Here is a 14,661-nt window from a genome sequence, read left to right as displayed (position 1 = left end):
AAAGGACCCTTGGTGTCATGCTTCATCATAGGGGTCTTCCCGCCCCTCTACAGGACGGGGCGCGCTACAACCTACGAATACGCGGGAGCACCTTTTTGTTGTGAAAACGACTATACGTTAGGTAGGGGAGTGAGTGCGAGGGTCAGGAGAGGATGGGTCAGTGAGGTTAAAAAAATACCTGGCTCGTCGGTTTAGAAAATAATTTTTAATACACCTGTGAGCTGGTATTATTAAAAGGTGGGGACGGAGGTATGTATGCCTCAATGAGCTGTACCTCCTTGGTCAGTCAACATGTTTCGAAGCTCCCCAGGCTGCTTCTTCAGGACTAAGAAGATCCCTATCTACACTCACGAAATTATGTGATGTGCAAATTTACACTAATAGTCAAATAATTCCGTGCACATTGATTCCCAATGCACGCATACAATACCTTATTAGGTATCTAGAATCAATTTATCTGAAAGGAAAGAACGGAGGTACATGTATTATTTATAATGCGCGACACATGACATGGCCAACCATCATGATATAATAAAAAAACCTGCAAAGGAAGTGAGATGAGTGAACATGTATTCCTTATTATTCTTCATAGTGCAGTTGGATGGTGGCGTGTCCCGCTGGCAAAATAGGAGGGAGATAAACGGACAAAGACCGACACACATAAAACAAAGCACACACACTATGTCAAATGAACCGGTCTAGTGATCCAAATGGTAGGTTTCTACTTTGCCTTAAAAAAAGGGAGGGGGGGTTTTAGTCAATGATAGTTTGTAGGTAAAAGTATGGTGGGTAGGAAGAAAATAACCTACTTGGATTCAACAGGAAAAATTGCCCCATGAGCCTGTAACAGGTGGGAGGGGTGCCTATATTTGCACCCTAGAAGGAAAACTGTGAACAAAGAGGTATTGCTTCCAAAAAAGTCACCTCTGCGTCTACCAAGGTTACCACGTTGTGAGAAAGTGCCATCTTTCTTGCATGGTATGCCCCCACTTTTTGCTAAATTGCTGAATGTACTTCGATTGAGTGTACCCTGGGTTCCTGCCAATCAGGTGCCCAGGGCCTATGTTCCTTCCTTAAACCACACAAACTCCAAATTGGCAAACCCTAGCCACATGTCAGCCCCTAGTAAATGGTACCCTAGGTACCCAGGGCCTTGTGACCAGGGAAGGCCTCTAAGGGCTGCAGCACTCATTGTGCCACCCTCAGAGGCCCTGTACCCCTACACACACACTGCCCTTGCAGGCTGAGTGTCTGGGTGCAGGACAAAACAAAGAGTCGACATGGCACACATCACTGTGTACCATGCCCATCACCTACACTGCCAAGGCATATGTCAGCCACCCCTCTAGCTGGGTGCATTACGCCTATGGTGTGGGCACAGGAGCAGGAGCCCTGTGCCCCTACAGTACCCGGGTCCATTCCTGGGCACTGTAAGTGCAGTGCTGTCATTTAAGAATACATGGTGCTGAGAGCTTGTCAAACACGAGCTCCACAGCACCATATTGGCAACACTGAAGCCTGGGAAGTTTGGTATCAAACTTCTCAGCACATTGAACCCACACTGATGCCAGTGTAGGATTTAATGTACTAAGCACCCCAGAGGGCATCTTAGAAGATGCCCCCTTACAGCTAACTTACAATCCACGTCTGCTCTGAGGCTGCCCAGGCTGCCACACAGCAGACACGTTGCTGGACCCCTGGGTGGGAGAGCCCCTGCTCTCCCGGGCCTGCAACAATGCACATCCTGGGAGAGGTGAGAAATCTCCTCCCCCAGGATGAGCAAAGGGAAGCTTCAAAGGCATGCCGCCATTTGGAGTTTCCCCAGGCCACTGCAACCCCCCACTCTGGCGGGAAGCTTGGCCGGAAACCCCATACAAGGACAGGGGATGTGCCAGCCTGCCCACCCCACCCCTCAGGTGGGGGAGGCGAGGTGAAGCACATCTCCGGGCTCTCGCCATCTTGAAGATGGGAGGCCCTACCCTATCAGGATTAGGCTACTGCCCCCCTCCCACAGGAGAGAGGCAGGATAGGGGGTGTACCCACCCCAGGACAAGGACCCATTGGTCCCTGGCCTTCACCTACCTGTAACGCCCCTAAATCTAGTATTTAGGGGCACCCTGAACCTTCCTTCCTTAGATTCCAGATAGAAAACGACAAGAAGAGCAAGAAGAACAAAGACCTGCCCTGCAGCTGCTAAAAAGAGAAGAAGACACCAACTGCTTTGGCCCCAGCCCTACCGGCCTGTCGACTCTCGAACCTGCACCAGCGCGGCATCCCTCGTGGCCAGCAACCTCACCAACCCCGGAGGACCTGGCTACCTTTTAGCTCTAAGCCCCTGGGACTCCCACGAGTAGAGGCTCTACTCAAGAAACCTATTTGCTATCCCTGGCACCAGCCCGGGACCGCGGACCCAACACACTCTGCACCAGCCAAGCCTGGCCAGTGCCGGAGTGGACAAAGACCCAGAGGACGACCCCACGGCGACTGTGACCCAGAGTCCGGCACCCAAGGACCCCCCTCGACATCCCGGAAGAAGCCTGCAGCCTCAGAACCAAGTGCCACCCCAGCCGCGATCAACCAGAGGGTAAGATTCCCGACGTCAAAAGGCACCCCTGCACCCGGCGACCCCCTGTGCCCAATCCCGGGGTACCCACCTAACCTACAACTACCCAACTTACCTCTCGAAGTGGTGGTGGCACCTGAAACATCCTCGTCCCCGAGCCTGCAGCCTCTTTCCAAACCGGAACATTCCCATTGATTTCCATTGAGCGCCCTAAGGCTCAAAAGCACCCTGCACCCAGCCGCCCGAATGGCCCTGGCAGTGCCCTCTCTACACTAACCTACTTCCCCACTTGCCCTGAGTAAGTGACCAGGAGCCCAGCTCCCACAGCCGCGTGGCTTGCCAGACAGCAGCCACCAACCAAGGCCCCCCTATCCCTCATAGGATAACATTGGGCCCAACTCTCTCTGCACCCGGCCGTCCTGAAACCGCTGAGGGTGAACCAACTGTACCTACCTGACACTGGGGGACCCCTGAGTCCATGCCCGGAATTTCAACACTACCAGTCGAGTACTTACCCTTAAACCGCTAACTTCATTTTCCTCATAGGGTAACATTGACTGGCTTTTTCTTCAAAAATCTTCTAAGTGTGAACTTTTCAAAACTGCAAAAATTCACCAAAAATCAGCCAAGTGACAAAAACGAATTTACTCACCTGCTCCTAGGTGAGCTCCCAGTGCTGGATCTTGGTGCCCAGCCCTGACTCTGAAAAGTGTTCACAACTATACTTACCTCTAACTCATTTTTCTCCCATAGGAAACCATTGTCTGCTTTTCTGTGAAATTTCTTCTGTCTACTTTTGCAAATTTGAAATATTCTTTTAAAATCGTACCATTTCTGCAAACGAAATTACTTACCTGCTTTTGATAAGGACCCCAGTCCTGGGTCTAGGCACCCAGTCCTGGATTACTAAAGTAACGATAAAGTACTCTACCTGCAATTTGAATTTCTTGCCATAGAGATCCATTGAATGTTTTCTGTGAAATATTTTCTAAGTGCTAACTTTTGAAATAGCTAAATATTATTTAAAAATCATTACAGTTATTAAGTCGACTTTCATCACTTGATTCTGCATACTGACCCCAGGCTGGTTCTAGGAGCCAGACCTGGAATTCCAAAAGTAATCTGAAAAGTAATTTATTACAAATAACCTGAATTTACCATTGAGCTCAATGCATTGTTATGTTTAGGAAATAGGATTGTTTATTGCAACCAACTGTGACTGTTTACACAAATTTATTGCTTAAAACAAAAGTATTTATATTCAACCTCTCATTCTGAGAAAGTATATTTTTACCCCCTTTGTGGTTCTAAAAATAAAACAAGCATATATTTTATATATACAAATCATTGGCCTAGAGTTCAGTTATTGAGTGTGTGAAACCATTTGCTGACTGAGTGTGTACAATAAATGCTTTACACTGTCCTCTGGTACTGCCTTACTGCTCGACCAAGCTACCACTTTTGAGAGTAAGGTCATACCTAACTTTGACCTCTATCAGCCTCTGGTGGACTGTGGACTCTGTACACCCTGTACCTATTAGGGAACAGTATATACAGAGCCACTTTCTCACACACGTGTCTAAAGGACCCCCGGCTATGCCATACTCACTGCTCCTGGGACACTGCCCCGCCGTGTCTGGCCTCCTCGCGGCTCCGCTGGACAATGGAGCTCGATCGGCAGGGAGTTTAAGTACAGTGGCTAATTGGTTATTCCCGCTCTGGCGGGAGAAACAAAATGAATGCACCTGTGTTTTCAGCCAGTTTGTGGAAGCTGGAGAGCTGACTCTCAATGCTTCTCTAAGGAAGTTCCGGTTGTGCCGTTCAGCGCTGAAGTCCCGGAAGTAGAGCACGCGTCCTAAAGCGTGCGTTTGGTAAAAAAGCTAGTGCGCTGACCTAATAAAGCAAAAAGGGGGAGGAACAGATTATAATAATCGGTTGGTGATACAAAAGTGGTAACGCTTTGGTTCGAATGAAATTAAATTCAGGGGGGCGTACAACCCCAAGCATGGAAGTGAATAAAAACAGAATTTTTAGTAATATGGCAGAAAATACTGGCCTTACCTATGCAGAGGAAGAGGTGGACAGAATCCTGGCAGCCATAAACACTTTCGAGGGACCGAGCAGCACCGACCCAGGCCCTAACAACGCATACTGGAATGAGTTGGCCAACATCAGAAGAAATTTAGAAATGGCAATGAATGGGAACAAAGAGGTTTCACTAACTGTAACAGCAAAAATACCATCTATATGATCACTTGCCCATGCAACCTGGAATATATTGGAATGACTACAAGACCTGTCAAGATCCGCATCGGCGAACATAACAGTAACATTCACTGCAAAAGAAGTACAACTAAGATGGCAACCCACTACCTAACCCACAATCACGGAACGAGTGTCTTAAAGTGGACTGTCATTGAGCAACTTAACAGCGAGATTGGCCTTATTGAGAAGGAACAAAGATGGGTGTTCCGTCTAGGTACACACGTCGAAGAGCTCAATGACGAAATACCATGGAACCAGTTTTCATGAACTGCAATCCCCAGACTCTGTATTGTATATCTTTGAAACCTGGAGTTCTAGCATCTCTTCTGTCACAAAACTGTACCAGTGTGTTCAGTAACCTTGGCTCTCACAGTGGGCTTTCCTTGACTGCCCAATCGAATGCCTTTGGGAAGTCTCCCATGCCCTTGCTGAAGTGCCCTCAGTACCAGGGTCCCTGCCCTACCTCTCATAACCAAATGCTAGCACCAATATTGCCCTGGCAAAGCGACTTTTTCTTTTGTTCTTTTTTTGCCCGTATATACCACCGTCTGACATATCTTTAAACCTCCCCCATCATATGACGTGGTACTCATCCATTAGCCTGATTACCAACATAGTCATCTCTATTCATTTCCACCTTTGGGGTGTGCCCCCTCTAACTTCTTTTCATTTGAACCAAAGCGCTACTTTTTCCATACCACTCACCAATTATTATAAGCCGTTCCTCTCCTTCCCCCACCATACCACGTGGTACTCACTCATTAACCTCTCATCTGTTATTTCTTGATTCAATTCCTCCAGGCATTTTTTTTAAGGACGTTCGGAGGTATATAGGCTTTAAGTTGTACCTCTAACTGTTGGATCTCAATTTTAAGCTCTTGTGTGAGTCTGGTGGCTGTTTTTATTATTAGGACCAGCCAGTCACGTGTGCAGTGCCATGATATTAGTGATCAGTCACGTTTGAACACTTTATCATGCTGGAAAATATAGGGTTCGTTACGAACAATTAAACCCTGTGGAGCCGCATTGGTCCTTAGGTACTCGGTCATAAGTAACCCATGTAAAGCTGTTTTGATCTGAGTTCTTCTGATGTTGGCCAACTCATTCCAGTCTGCGTTGTTAGGGCCTGGGTCGGTGCTGCTCAGTCCCTCGAAAGGGTTTATGGCTGCCAGGATTCTGTCCACCTCTTCCTCTGCGTAGGTAAGGCCAGTATTTTCTGCCATATTACTAAAAATGACGTTTTTATTCACTTCCACACTTGGGGTTGTACGCCCTCCTGAAATTCATTTCATTCGAACCAAAGCGTTACCACTTTCGTATCACCCACAGATTATTATAATCTGTTCCTCCCCCTTTTTGCTTTATTAGGTCAGCGCACTTGCTCTTTTACCAAACGCACGCTTTATGACGCGTGCTCTACGTCCGGGACTTCAACGCTGAACGCCACAACCGGAACTTCCTTAGAGAAGCATTGAGAGTCAGCTCTCCAGCTTCCACAAACTGGCCAAAACACAGGTGCATTCATTTTGTTAATCCCGCCAGAGCGGGAATAACCAATTAGCCACTGCCGCGGAGAGGCCAGACACGGCGGGGCAGTGTCCCAGGAGCAGTGAGTATGTGCGGTAACCTTGGTACACGCCGAGGTGACTTTTTTTGGAAGTAATACCTCTTTGTTTACCGTTTTCCTTCTAGGTTGCAAATATAGGCACCCCTCCCACCCGTTACAGGCTCATGGGGCAATTTTTCCTTTTGAATCCAAGTAGGTTGTTTTCTTCCTACCCACCGTACTTTTACCTACTAACTATCATTGATTAAAACCCGCCCCCCCCTTTTTTTTTTTTAGGCAATGTAGAAACCTACCATTTGGATCACTAGACCGGATTGTTTGACATAGTGTGTGTGCTTTATGTTTTATGTGTGTCAGTCTTTGTCCGTTTCTCTCCCTCCTATTTTGCCAGTGGGACACGCCACCATCCAACTGCACTATGAATAATAATAAGGAATACATGTTCACTCATCTCACTTCCTTTGCAGGTTTTTTATTATATCACTATGGTTGGCCATGTTATGTGTCATGCATTATAATACATGTACCTCCGTTCTTTAAATTAATTCTAGATACCTAATAAGGTATCGTATGCATGCATTGGGAATCAACGTGCACTGAATTACTTTTGACTATTAGTGTAAACTTGCACATCACATAATTTCGTGAGTGTAGATAGGGATCTTCTTAGTCCTGAAGAAGCAGCCTGGGGAGCTTCGAAACATGTTGACTGACTGAGGAGGCACAGCTCATTGAGGCATACATACCTCCGTCCCCACCTTTTAATAATACCAGCTCACAGGTGTATTAAAAATGATTTTCTAAACGACGAGCCAGGTATTTTTTAACCTCACTCACCCATCCACTCCTGACCCTGGTACTCACTCCCCTACCTAACGCATAGTCGTTTTCATAACAGAAAGATGTTCCCGCGTATTTGAAGGTTGTAGCACGCCCTGTCCTTTAGAGGGGAGGGAAGACCCCTATGATGAAGCATGACACCAAGGGTCCTTTTGGTGTGTGAGGGGTATTTAACAACACTGTGTTTTTCCCACCATTGTAGGAACGTACATTACCCAGGAGGACATGATTTTTTTAAACTGTTCTGAGGGTGGATCTTTATGGTTTATAGACTACAGAAGGAGGAAGTATCCACCTCCACTACGTGTGATAAGTAATACCTCTCCACTCCCCCCCTTTGTTTTTCTCATGCCTAGAAAAAGCAACAGCTGTTTTTGTTCATTTTGTTAATAAAGAAAAAAAGCCAAATTGTTCCCACTCGGAAAAGGCCAATTGTTTGTGTTCAGAGTGGTAGCCGCAACATTGCTTTTGCCCACATCCGCAGACGTTCCCAGAGGCGCGCCTCATAGCACGTTTATGGAGCAAAAGTGATTCCATCTAATTCCCACAGCAGTTGCTGAGGGAGGCAGCGTATCACACTAATTTTCGGCAGAGCTGTTGTTCACATCACTAGGAGCTGAAGCATCACTGGGTGGCTCTAAAATGGATTCATCATAAAGTGAATGCGCTGGGGACAGCAATACGCATGGTCCTTTAAGGGGTCCATCATTACTTCAATGTCTGGTGGCGCAACCAATTCTGAGCCAAGATATTTATCCAGGACGCATTCGTAGCTGCAAAGCAGACAGCGGAAGACGGGTTATATGTAATCAAGCTAGACTGACCTGAACGATAAGAACCAATGCTGATTTCGTTCTTGAAGCCGAGGTGTGCTGAAGCAGTGTATCATGCGCTCACGGCAACGTAGCACTGTCTGCATTCCGAGTTGAACTGGGATGTCTATTGCGGAGCAGATAAAATAAAATCAGGATTCCCACCACAAGTAGTAGGACAAGTGGGAGCCTTACAAAAATGCTTCCATACAAAAGTGTATGAAAGAAGGTATAACTCGGAAAATCGTCTGAAAGGTGCTAACCAATCCAGATCCGATACATAAAAAAAATAAGTGCACTATTCCTTTCATACCAGACATGTTAATGATACGATGGTTCAGCTCCCCAAAATGCAGCGGGTACTTAGTGTGGAGTAGTGTCTATCTCAGACAAGGACCTTGCAAGTGGAGATCAAACGTCTCTGGCTGAAGTGAAGGCCACATCTTTTTGCAAGAGCATGGCTTTCAGTTTGCTTAGGGAATAAAATTTTATATCGGAAACATTTATTGAAGGCCATAGCGCTGCCTCCTTAACTGCGGGCAAGTCGAAACAGTACTTGTATACAAGTTACAATGGAACGAACCATCACTAGATAGCAATGCCTTGTTCTATTCCTCAGCAACATTGATCATTCGGCATCAAATAGCTTCTATTCGAGAGCAGATGAATCACAGCCGCTGGGGAACCCTTCAGATAACAAGACCAGTTCGCCACTGAGCATTGCATGCCCTGTGGAGAGAAATATCCTTGCAAACCAAGGAGCTGTTTAAAGCATCTTCACAGTCGGAGCCACTAAGAAAAACATGTGTCCCCATTCCTGCATCTAAACCTGAACGGTAATTCCCAATACTCATGCACATATCCTTCCCTTAGTGCCTCATATCTGTCTACCTATTGGTATTGGAGACAATATTGGAATTGGAAAGTTGTGACAAGTAGGGTGATGTAACCATGGATTATCTAGTCAGTAGATGGTGTCTCAGCCACGTTGAAAGGTAATTGGCCTAATTTTTCAATGTGCAACATGGTATAGTTCACATCTCTACGTGCCATTGTTATGTCTTTCTGTAAGATCGTATGCCGAAAACATATTTGTACTATTGAGGTAACGCCATGTTACGTGGCCAGAACGCAATGTTTGTAACGTTCAGCTCAGTATTACAATTGATCATAATTGTGACAGTCTATGTTGTAAAATAGACATATCTTGCTGTATTATGTCAATTGCGGAGGACACTATGTTGCCCGTTGAATAAATTCTGTATGATAAAGTGGTCAAACCGTTGCCAACCACAACTTTTTCTAAATTACCCCTATCAATCTTGTGCAATCTCTCAGCAACTTCCTTTTGAAAGATCTTCCACTGCTCATTGTATATTCTGTACAAAAAGTGCGTTTGACGTGGATTCCGGGGCCCTAACAAAAAATCCATGTCATCAGAAAGAAGTGCCAAGTCTTTCACCTGGGAGAGTGTTGAGGTTTGCCAATCTAGGCATAACTTCCCAACACTATATGACGTCACCACCCGAGTGTTCTGTTTGTACATATCGCTGAACAGCCCTATTGATCCTAAACCCTTCGCTGTTACCCAGGAATCTAGATTGACACCAGTTTGTGTCCACAGGCCAAACCAACCATCCCTTCCAATTGGGGTCTGATGAATTGAATGAACCATTACGTATCGTGGTATCCAGGGTATCCTTCCTGAAGTGTGTGAAGTCCTGCCAAAGTGTGAGAATGTGGGAATATGCGGTGTGTTCAAATCCTTTATTTTTGCTATTCAAAGACATGAAGTTCGTTGCTTCTGTCTTGTTCAGGTAAATCATTTGATGTGGTATAAGGCATGCACTAAAAAAGGCCTCCGTTCCATGAACCTGCCAATCTTATGTCCCCCAGGTTTTGTCTATGGTGTCTTTCCCAAAGTCCAAATCCTGTATAGACAGTTCGGAAATAAAGGAAGCAGAGTATATCGGCATGGTGTTTGTTAGCAGGTGCAAGCCTATAGTAATACGAGGCTGGATCTGATGTTTCAAAACCTGAAAAATAGGCAAACTTCTGTGCAAATGTTTTTGAACTTCCTTTCGGCGGTGTTGGGCAGTGTTCCCATTGTGTGTAATTATAAACGGCGCGTGGGATACTAGCGTTATGTAAAAAAATGGTGACCATAATGCTGGTAACAGAACATGTTTCCAAAATTACTTGTGCCATTATACAATTCATCTTTAGAAAATGCAGCTGAATGCTCTAAATCTGAAAGCAAATTATGCACAGTTTCAAAGTCCCAATTATCAGAGAAAGTACTAGAGGTGATGTAATCTAAAGAAATTTTAAACAAATAAGGAATTTGCAAATGTTCAGTAGGATTATACACATCATACAATACCCTGTACCATACAATTCCTTCAGGAACTGGAACCGCTGTAGTGTTCACCAGGGACAAATCTCTTAGTTCACGGTGTGATGATGCATGTGGTTTAAGAACTAAATTCACGATTTGTACTATGGTGCGTTCTGGGAGAAAGTGTCCATTCAGAAGTAGGAAAAAGACCGTCACTATACCAATCCAAAGTATCAGGAAAAGTAATCCATTTCTAATTTAGAGATGTATCCAGGGAACAACGAAGTAAGTCTTTTTTAGCCAAAGATGGCAATCATACACTCGTAGCTTGAAAGGGGAAGGCGGGGTTGGCAGTTCAGGTTCACTTGGAATTTATGAAAAACCGGTATAATGCATGAAGTAGCCAGATGCTGTCCAGTCTATTCTTGGAAGCTCAGTGTGTTTTGTAGAACTAGTAGCTGACTCAATCTGTGGCATGTTTACATAGACATCGTCAATTTTTGGAATTGAGATTTCTGTACTTGTTGATTCTACAGTTAAAGTTGTTTCAACAGGGAGAAGTATAATTTTATTGTTTACAGCTTCTCTTTGGAAAGTGGAGTCTTCAATCGTTATTGCAGCTTCCATCTGAACTTCCTACACTGTAGCGAGAGGAGTGCGGCGCCTACCCAGGAGCCCACGTGGCCTATTGTTGAGAATCGGCCACATAGTGTGGTTTGATCAGATCAATTGAGACAAACCTCTTGTCTCAGCGACCGGCAAGGGGTAGAAAAAGTACAGTTCTGTTTCCTTTGACAGCCAGAACAGGTACAGGTGCCCTGTAAGATGGCCCAAATTATTTTTTGTCCACAATTTTCTCTCTGACCAGGTCCCGAGTCTGTGGGACCCAGGCAGGTCTTGCTGGTATTGTATTCACTTCCCCAGAAGCAGTGTGTTTTACATGGATGTTGCTTTGTAAAGCTCGGTATTATTTAAGGTCCTGTAAAACATCCAAACTATCATTGATGTCAAATGGGGTTTCAGCCACCACCGTGCTGACACCATTAAGGTTGGGTACCCACATCCTCACCCCAAACAGGAGTTTATAAGGTGGCTGACTCCCCAGGGATTATCTTGGCATGTTAAGTGCCCCCTGGACCCCATATGGATGATTGATCCAACTGCCACCCAAGCCTTATACCCTTGATGTCAAGGATTGGTTTAAGTCACGTTTTTTCTTCTCAACGAACGACCGCATTTTCCTCAGAATGGTACGGGGAGGAATGCTGCAAGGCCACACCTAAACTTACCATGGCTTCTTTGTAAGCCTGAGACCTAAACGCCAGACCCTGGTCGGAATGTAGTGTGCCAATTGCGTATATGTGCCGATAAAGACTCGCAAATCCTTTATAACAGTTTGAGAGTCAGCTGAATGCTGGAACCAAACCCACAGGAATCTGGTGCATAAATCTACTGCCTCCAAAATGCACTTGTAAGCCCCATCTGAGTGTAAGGGGCTGCAGTAATCCAAATATACACACACAAGAGGTTTGTCTGAGATCAATGATGGTGTTTGTGGTGGACGTGCTATGGTGGAGTCCTTCATCTGCTGACAGATGTCATATTTGAGGACAAAGTCCTTGGTCTGTTTAGTAAGACCTGACCACCAATAGCACTGCTTTAGTAGTGAAACTGTAGCAGTAATCCCTGCGTGAACGGAACCCAGACCCTTGTATACAGCTAGTATCAATACCAATCTGCAATCGGTGTTTGGTATTACTCTATCCCCCATTCTTGGAATCTGAGCATACAGAATGTTTTTTGCATCTAACTTGTAGGAGTACTTGAGTGGAAAGCCTTTCAGCAGGGCTGAGCTGTTTCACATGGCATTGACAGCTATCGTAGTTGTTCTGTATCCTCGTACTGGAGCGAGTTATTGCAGCAACGGCAGCAGTATGAATTGTTGCCTTGGCGACTTCATCCGCCATCGAATTCCCTTCAGCGTGAACGCCAACACGTTGATGACTCTTATGAATAACATGAGCCTGTGGCTGGCCTTTCAGCTTTCTCACCTGTTCCCAAAGCATCTTGTGCTTTACTGTGCAACCTTTGGAATCTCTAAATCCATTCTGACCCTAATAATGTAATTATTCGTTATAGGACAGGACACAGTCCAATTAATCACACACAATTAGTGTGGGGAATTCATGATCTGTATTTTGTAGTGCCAGTATTCGGGCTTTCGGCCAGCTGTGCCATACAATCCTTTCTGCCATGCATGTGCCATTTCACTATCTCGCATGCCGCGGAATATTGTTGTTTCGTTCCTACAGCTGGCTGGGCACATCCATCGGTATAAATGATACATTCATATCGATCTAGAGGCATTATTTTATTCAGGAGAGTATATTCTTGTTCGTACTGCCATTTTTCCTGCGCTAGTGGTCGCTCGCACTACAGCAGTCTGTACCACTGTGAATAGCTTCTTGGTGAAAAACGCATTTCAGTGTTTGTGTACAAATGTGATTTATATGCAATAGGGACTGTATCGCCTTCATTGCAAGTGATGTAGGTGTACCTGGTTGGACCAGCGACTACACAGATCGTCAGGTTAGTCGTGTTAACACGTATATGTAAATGTTTAGAAGCGATCATGTCAGCTTGTACGGAACGTAGAATATCTGTATGTTCCTGTGTCCAATGATATACTGAAAAATCAGGTCTAATTAAGTCGTGGAAAGGCTTCACCCTTTCTGCGTAATCCAAAATTTATATCCTGCTTAAATTAAAAAATCCTAAAAATAGTTTGTAGTCTTATCAGAGTAATTGGAGTTTGGAGCAGTGCACATTTTTCTAAAAATTGTGCCGCCAGAATTTTGCCTTCACTTAACAATTCATACCCCAAAATAGGACACTGAGGTGGGCAGTTTAAAAAAAAAGAAAAAAAAAAAAATGTTCGAGGCATGTGTGCTGTAGACTTGCATGCTTTGCATACTCCTGCCATCTAGTGTTGGGTCCAGAAGTTTTTTTATGCAATGAAGTCTTTCCAGTCAAGAGGTAAGGTGGCTCCTCCTTTCGGTGATAGTGCGCATGGGCATCAACTCCATAGTTAGATTGTTTTTTTCCACCATCGGGTTCGGACGTGTATTGCTGCGCTCCGGTTCAAAAACCGTTCTTCAGGTTCTCCTCTGTGCGCAATCCACTCTACCCTCGTCGGTATGTTTCTGTACATGTTTCCTTGTTCTCAGTGTATCGAATCGCTCGACAAATTCTCCAATTTTCGATTGAAAACCTTGTGAGCGGTCGTCGGACCTAGCTACGTCGGGCCAGCATACTGCTGATGGAACGGACTCCATTCCAATTCTGTTCTGGGTGCCACGCCAAGGACCCTCGCACGACCTACATATATAAACTTTATACATAGACTTGATGGCCCCAATTCTGAAGGAGCTTTATGAAGAATCCCGGGAAATTGGCACGCTTCCCCCTTCTATGAGGGAGGCACTCATCACTTCCCTTTTGAAGCCTGGTAAATCCCCAGATTCATGTGATTTATATAGACCGATATCGCTCATAAACTGGGACACTAAAATCTTGGCTAAAGTCATTGCTAACCGTCTAGCCCTCTTAATGGACAAACTTTATTCAAGTGCCAAGAGACAGAACCTTGTATATTCAATTTAGAATAGGTTCTTTACCTTTAAACTCGTTTACAGCTAAATGGAATTCACTAAAATCCTCCTCACAATCATGCCCATGCTGCCCTGCCCCGGAGGAAAGCATTGCCCACTTTCTCTTTGCATGCCCAGCGTATGAATGGGCAAGATGGCTGAAACCAGTCTGTAGAAACCTTGGGACAACAAAGTGCTTAGTCGCCCTTCGAAGGCACCCCATCACTGGTCTGTGGGGTGGCCAAGTTCTTAGGCTGTGCATGGAATAAGCGCACCAAACTGCTAAAAAATATAGTTGTATAAAGCCTCTTGAAGGGAAAATGTCTTATCGCCAAACAGGATTAATTAGAATGCACTGTTTTATTACTTTGTGAAATAATGTTTTTAGATGGAACAATTTTACTTATATTTTTAAATTTTTACCTAATTTTAATTTATGATATAACTGTCGTGTCCTGTGTTCAAAGTTCACAAATGATTTTTCTTGGAACCTTACATAATGATCAAATCAACTTCCCAACTTGGTAACTGTACCCTAATGGCAACAGGAAGAATACCGATTTATTAATATAGAAAAAGGACTGCTTCATTATTAACTAGATGAGTACATGTAGTTATCCTATGTA

Source organism: Triturus cristatus, chromosome 10, assembly GCF_964204655.1.
Source record: "Triturus cristatus chromosome 10, aTriCri1.1, whole genome shotgun sequence".
NCBI classification, from domain to species: Eukaryota; Metazoa; Chordata; class Amphibia; order Caudata; family Salamandridae; genus Triturus; species Triturus cristatus.
This window is presented reverse-complemented; position numbering follows the sequence as displayed.